Source organism: Sinocyclocheilus anshuiensis, unplaced genomic scaffold (genome assembly GCF_001515605.1).
Source record: "Sinocyclocheilus anshuiensis isolate Anshui unplaced genomic scaffold, SAMN03320099.WGS_v1.1 scaffold701, whole genome shotgun sequence".
Lineage (NCBI taxonomy): Eukaryota > Metazoa > Chordata > Actinopteri > Cypriniformes > Cyprinidae > Sinocyclocheilus > Sinocyclocheilus anshuiensis.
In genome coordinates, this window is record NW_015539895.1 from 500,253 (window position 1) to 507,597 (window position 7,345).

The window sequence follows — 7,345 nt, forward strand, 5'->3', positions numbered from 1 at the left end:
GCCGAATTTACTGAATGCTTTAACCAGGGAATTAATGCTGCGCGATGGGTTGGCATCTGGAAAGTCGATGAGCAGAAAGTCATCCAACAGGTGAAGAACGAATGGTAGTTTGAAGTTATTTAGTAAGACCCAGCAGAGTGCTTCAGACAGTGTATCGAATATCTTTGGGCTGCTTTTACACCCGAAAGTGAGTCTAACTGAAAAATAAAATTTTCCTCGCCAACTGACCCCGAAAAGATGCCACTGAGAGGGGTGTAAGGGCATGATTTTGAAGGCGTCAGTAATGTCTGCTTTACTGAGCCACGCTCCTCTGCCGGCTAATTTAATGAGTTTGATTGCGTTGTCCACTGTGGAATAAGCCAGGGAAAAAGGTTCTGAGGGAATTAAACTGTTAATGCTTGGAACCCCTAGGGTGGAGTGGGGAGCAGATAAATCAATAATTTGACGTTTTTTTCCCTGAGTATTTCCTAACTGCAACTCCTAAAGGGTTAATGCGGAAAAGTTTGAAGGGAGGTTGATCGAAAGGTCCGATCATGTACCCCTTCTCTATTTCTTTCCCCATCAGATCATCTACGGCCTGTGGAACTTTGATAGCCGACTGAAGGTTTTGACAGGTGAAAGAGAAAGTGGGCAGATAGGAAAGACCAGCTAGAAACCCATGCGTGAGCCCTAGAATGAGGTAAGACACGAAACAGCGATTTGGATGCTTTTCCAGAGCTTTAGATAGCTCCTTGGTGTTCACCGGAGTGTTTATTTCTTTTTTAGAAATTTTGTGCGGCGTGGACAAGAAAACTTCGGGTGACTGTTCCCGCAATAGCTACAAGCATGAAAAAATTTACAATTATTACGAGTACAAACATTCTCGTTGAAATTGTAGCAAAGAGGGGTTTGTCTTTCAGGCTTCACCTGTTCTGGTGCCGAAGTGCTAGTGTCGTGAGTTGAAGCGGTCTTAGGGCACAGAGATGCGGTGTGGGAAAACGAACCGCAGAATGAGCATGACAGTGCTCGGTGGCCCGTAAAGAGTCTGCTGATTAATGCAAGATCAACCACGGACCAGTCCAGTCGCTGATTAAAGCGTTGCATGTACATAGCTGCTTTAGATGAAAATGATTTGTGGTATTCGTAGAATAGTGTGCCTCCGTAAGACATGGCGAGATCCGAAATGATAGCTAGGTAGGTATCTAATTCTTTTCTCCTGTCTGGATACACTTAGCAGATAATGTCTCTGAACACGCCGAAAACAACATTAAATTCTGCCATAGTTAGACTTTTGGTGAGTCTTGGATCGCTGTCTTTAAGAATGACAGATATATCCCCACAATCCACAATCCTTCTTTCGTTAGTTTCTGCGCATAGCAATATTTTAACCAAGTTTATATCGTTACCTGACAGGATTTGAGCGTGTAGTTGGGGAGAAATGGCAGCTGCTGGGGGGAAGAAGGGCACCCCGGTGGAAGCGGCAGGTAACGCTGATCCGAGAGATCTTCTAGGAAGAGCCAAGTCGGGAGTAAGGGCGCAGTTTGATGTCGAGCTGGAAGTCTGCCCGTCAACCATCGGCCGAGATGCAGAAGACGAGTGCTGCGATTCCAGCGCCTGGATCCTGTTGTCCATGTCGGAGAGGGTTCCTTGAATTTACAGCAGCGCTGAGAGAACCCTGTCGTCTCCTGTTGTGCTGGGGCTTGAGAGGGATGGGATGATTTTACCCTCTTTGGAGTTGGAGATGCTTGATCGGTGGAGATATTTTTTCTTTTCTCCGAGGTTTTACGGCCAGTAGATCGGGGAAGAGAAGATACTGCGTTGGTAGATGGGGGCTGCGGGTCTTGATTGACTTCTTGTAAAAGAGACAAGAGCTGATCATGATTCAGATCCGGAGGCACTTGTATATTGAGAGAGTACAAGGTGGACGAAATCCTTTCTTTGGCCTACGTGGCCTGACTGAACTAATGCTGCGCTTGATAAAATGGATAGTTCACTAAAAAGTGAACATTCTGTCATGATTTACTCACCCTCATGTTATTCCAAATCTTTCTTTCTTCTGCAGAACACAAAAGGAGAAATGAATTTATTTATTTACTCACTAATTTTCATTCAAGACTCAGCAGGGGGAGCTCATCCTTTTCTGGCAAGGGATATATTTAAATAAATAAATGTACCAAATATTATCTGGCTATATACATATATATATATATATATATATATATGTGTGTGTGTAGCATTAGAAAAGTGTTTATTTAATAAAGTATTAAATTATTTAATGTGCTAGTAAAATAAAGATTAAATTGTTATCTTTGAAGTCAATCCCAGAACAGCTGGAGTCCATTCTATGACAGCTGGATAGATGCAGGCAATTCATAACTGCATACCATATGTGGCATCCAAGACAAGACTGAGGTCATTTCCAACTTGAATATCATAAGTATTATTGAGAAAAGACAATGTGGGCTAATATTGAAGTGTTCAAAAAATTGCATAGTTCAATTTGAAGTTAATTACTACATTGGTGCTTCACATGCTTTACATTTGCTTGGCTGATTTCCTGCTATCCTCCACTTTCTTTACTCACCTCCAAGAAGTCTGAGTTACATGCAGGGTCCCAAGCAATTCTCCGTCTCTCTCCAGGGGGCTTTCAGCCCAGCCGAGACACTCATCTCCAGAGGGTTTGCTTGCTTACTGTGTCCTGTTTGCTGTTGTGTCCTCTGCTATGACTGATGACTCCACAGGGTTCTCAGCCTAGAGGCACAGTGGCCTCTTCACCAGACGCCAAACTCACTGATCAATACCGGCTCAACGCAGCGGGAGAGTATTTGCCCTTAGTATCCTGAACACACATCTAGACAGAGAACACAACAGTTCAATCGACAGAATACCAATGTTTTGATGTAGGTCAGATAATTTGGTAATACACACATTTAGAGATGACAACTGGAAATATTTCTGAGATATTGAACTAGTATTGTGCACATCTACAGAGCAATGTTCTGAAACACAACATGGGCTTACCTAAACCTTACTAATGCTAATGACTTTACCTAAACAACACACTGACAAACAGATGGAGCAGTCTCATCTAAGAAAAAAAGAGCATCTATTCTCAGCTACAATATTCATCAGTGCAGATCAAAGCAATTTCTGTGGCAATAAATTAAACAAAAACAACAACAAATAGGCTTGGCTTACTTATCTGTCTTTCTCCTTGCGTGCTTGTGTGTGTGTATATATACAGTATATTTCCTGAATCATAGACAGGTTTGACCTTTGACTCTCTTTTGACCTTCTATTCTCATTGAATAGAAAAAATATTTGCTGGTCTATGTCACTGTGGTGCAGCGATTGCTTTCTGACATCCGCAGCTCAGGCTCGGGCAGGATTTATGTCTAAGCCAATCAGGAAAATACATGTTGACATTTAGGACAGCTCAAAGATTTTAATCTCTGAAATGTAAATCATTTGCTTCTTTAAATGCATCACATACACTTTACATTCAAGGTAATGCAGTCCAGAAAAATTACCCTGATTTCATGTATTCTTTTGAAAAGGCCCTATGTAGCCAGTATTCACAGACGCAAATGCATTGCTGCGGTTACAATACAGCTGTCAGCAATATCCACACTCATTGACAGTTGACATTGACTGCTATGTCAAATCGCTGAATCTAATGCATTGCTTTTAGCAATTATCTGAAGATGCAGAACTTTAAAGTTGACTTTCTAAAGTGCTGAATGTCAGATGTTTCTTTACTCTGAGAGCCGGAGATGATTTAATCAAATCCATGCCGCTGTGACTGAAATCTCAAAAGTGGCACAGTATTGAGGACAAAATGCAGGTGAAACATTTCAACTTTCAGAACTCTGTGAATCTTTGAGCTGTGCGTGAGCTGTGATATAATATTCCCATATTTATATGCTACAAATTTTGAAATCTATCCTAACCTAAACTGTGTATATTAGAGTCTAAAAAAAGAGTGCAGTACTTAAAACCTGCCCTTACAACAGTACTTGCATGGATTGTAATACTACTAGAAACCATTTTACATTTTTGTGCAATTAATTTATTGTGGTAAATGGAGTCTTCCTACCCTGTTGATTACTCTATAAGAAAAAAAAAAACAAAGAAGGGAATGGGGGAGAGGGCAAAGGCATTGGTCCATCTTTATGCAGCCTAGTAAACTTTGATTTCAGAGCCTGGGGCAAAAGGGCCACTCACACTCACGGGCTGATGCAGTCTGCATGGAGGCCAGTACAGTGGGGAGCGGAAGACTTCGGGAAGCTCAGGTGGAGATCTCTCATGTGTGTAATTTGTGGCCTTGATACAGTATTGATGAAACATGGAGGCAGACGAAAATGAGGGTCAGAGGTTAAAGTAGCGGAGATTTGAGTCCAATGAAAGCCCAATGAGTCTCAGCCAGACAGCTTGATGGGATTCAGATTGCAGACAAGGATGAATGCAGTTCCTCTAAGGTTAGTTGGTAAGGGGTTTGGAGACATTTAAAACATCAAAAATATACAGCATTTCTGATCAGAAATCTTAGACTTTAGATCTAGCCATTTACTTCCTGTAACACCCTGTTTAAAGGGGTCATATGACGTTGCTAAAAAAAGAACATTATTTTGTGTATTTGGTGTAATGAAATGTGTTTATGCAGTTTAAGGTAAAAAAACCCCACATTATTTTCCACATACTGTACATTATTGTTTCTCCTCTATGCCCCGCCTTTCGTGTATATATACAGTATATTTCCTGAATCATAGACAGGTTTGACCTTTGACTCTCTTTTGACCTTCTATTCTCATTGAATAGAAAAAATATTTGCTGGTCTATGTCACTGTGGTGCAGCGATTGCTTTCTGACATCCGCAGCTCAGGCTCGGGCAGGATTTATGTCTAAGCCAATCAGGAAAATACATGTTGACATTTAGGACAGCTCAAAGATTTTAATCTCTGAAATGTAAATCATTTGCTTCTTTAAATGCATCACATACACTTTACATTCAAGGTAATGCAGTCCAGAAAAATTACCCTGATTTCATGTATTCTTTTGAAAAGGCCCTATGTAGCCAGTATTCACAGACGCAAATGCATTGCTGCGGTTACAATACAGCTGTCAGCAATATCCACACTCATTGACAGTTGACATTGACTGCTATGTCAAATCGCTGAATCTAATGCATTGCTTTTAGCAATTATCTGAAGATGCAGAACTTTAAAGTTGACTTTCTAAAGTGCTGAATGTCAGATGTTTCTTTACTCTGAGAGCCGGAGATGATTTAATCAAATCCATGCCGCTGTGACTGAAATCTCAAAAGTGGCACAGTATTGAGGACAAAATGCAGGTGAAACATTTCAACTTTCAGAACTCTGTGAATCTTTGAGCTGTGCGTGAGCTGTGATATAATATTCCCATATTTATATGCTACAAATTTTGAAATCTATCCTAACCTAAACTGTGTATATTAGAGTCTAAAAAAAGAGTGCAGTACTTAAAACCTGCCCTTACAACAGTACTTGCATGGATTGTAATACTACTAGAAACCATTTTACATTTTTGTGCAATTAATTTATTGTGGTAAATGGAGTCTTCCTACCCTGTTGATTACTCTATAAGAAAAAAAAAAACAAAGAAGGGAATGGGGGAGAGGGCAAAGGCATTGGTCCATCTTTATGCAGCCTAGTAAACTTTGATTTCAGAGCCTGGGGCAAAAGGGCCACTCACACTCACGGGCTGATGCAGTCTGCATGGAGGCCAGTACAGTGGGGAGCGGAAGACTTCGGGAAGCTCAGGTGGAGATCTCTCATGTGTGTAATTTGTGGCCTTGATACAGTATTGATGAAACATGGAGGCAGACGAAAATGAGGGTCAGAGGTTAAAGTAGCGGAGATTTGAGTCCAATGAAAGCCCAATGAGTCTCAGCCAGACAGCTTGATGGGATTCAGATTGCAGACAAGGATGAATGCAGTTCCTCTAAGGTTAGTTGGTAAGGGGTTTGGAGACATTTAAAACATCAAAAATATACAGCATTTCTGATCAGAAATCTTAGACTTTAGATCTAGCCATTTACTTCCTGTAACACCCTGTTTAAAGGGGTCATATGACGTTGCTAAAAAAAGAACATTATTTTGTGTATTTGGTGTAATGAAATGTGTTTATGCAGTTTAAGGTAAAAAAACCCCACATTATTTTCCACATACTGTACATTATTGTTTCTCCTCTATGCCCCGCCTTTCTGAAACGTGTCGATTTTTACTAGGGGTGCGCCAATCCGATATTCAGTATCGGTATCGCTCCGATACTGCTACTTTCTGCTGGATCGGGATATCGGTCAAACGAGACCGATCCAAATCCGATATTGTGCGTATACTACTCTGTGTTATTGTTAAGCCCCACGAAAGGCACAAAAACATTATAAAGCACCATAAAGTTTCTGTGCACTATATTTCAAATGTTCTGAGACCGTTCCATAGTTTAATGTGAGGTACAGATGTATATTTAAGTCATTAAATTCAAGTTCTCGTAAACTCTTCTCTCCACTGCGGCTGTCTGTCATCCTCCATTCAGCATTCAAACTGCGTGTCGTGTTCAGTTACGACAGTCAAGACAACAAAACTCTTTCTAGGATGATACAATGTTCCTATTATTATACTTGATCTGTAGATAAACATCAGTGGTTTTGCATAAAATGACTTTATCTTGCTGGAGTTTTGTGCTAATTCTAAATCATGTTACTTTCTACCAGGTGTCTGTTAGAGATCACTACACTGGAGTAGAGAGCACTATGAATTTTTCTTCACGCGCACAGGAACTGAAATGTAAAACTTTTAAAAGAAAAGGCTCAATAAACTATTGCACATATATAATACACTACGCATCAATATCTCTTTCCTTTGTGCTCTGAACTTTTCTATGCGGAGCACTGCACGTTGTGACTCCGTGTTGCTTCAAGCGCATCATTCTGCGCACGGGATGCGCATAAGTGCTTTGTGCCGCTCTGTATTGGAGCCTTTCATGTTACAATACTTTTGCGCAATGAGAGATTGTTAATAGCCTTTTTATATATAATTATATTTACTTGTTTTTCATGAATGTATATTACAAAACAAAGAGCAATGTGCAACATTTTACCAGATTAAGCCTATTTACTTTTATTTTTTGCCCCACTAAATAATGTTTTTTTCTCTAAGTGTTTAGATTTCATAAAATGATTGTGAATTTTTGTAGAGTACATTTTGCTGCTGAATTATCCACTAACCTAGTTTATAATAGTATTTTTCTCATAGGTTATGATTATATATTTTTTAATTTGTTATTTTTCTTTATAATGAAGTTGTCTATATTTAGTAGATACATGTAA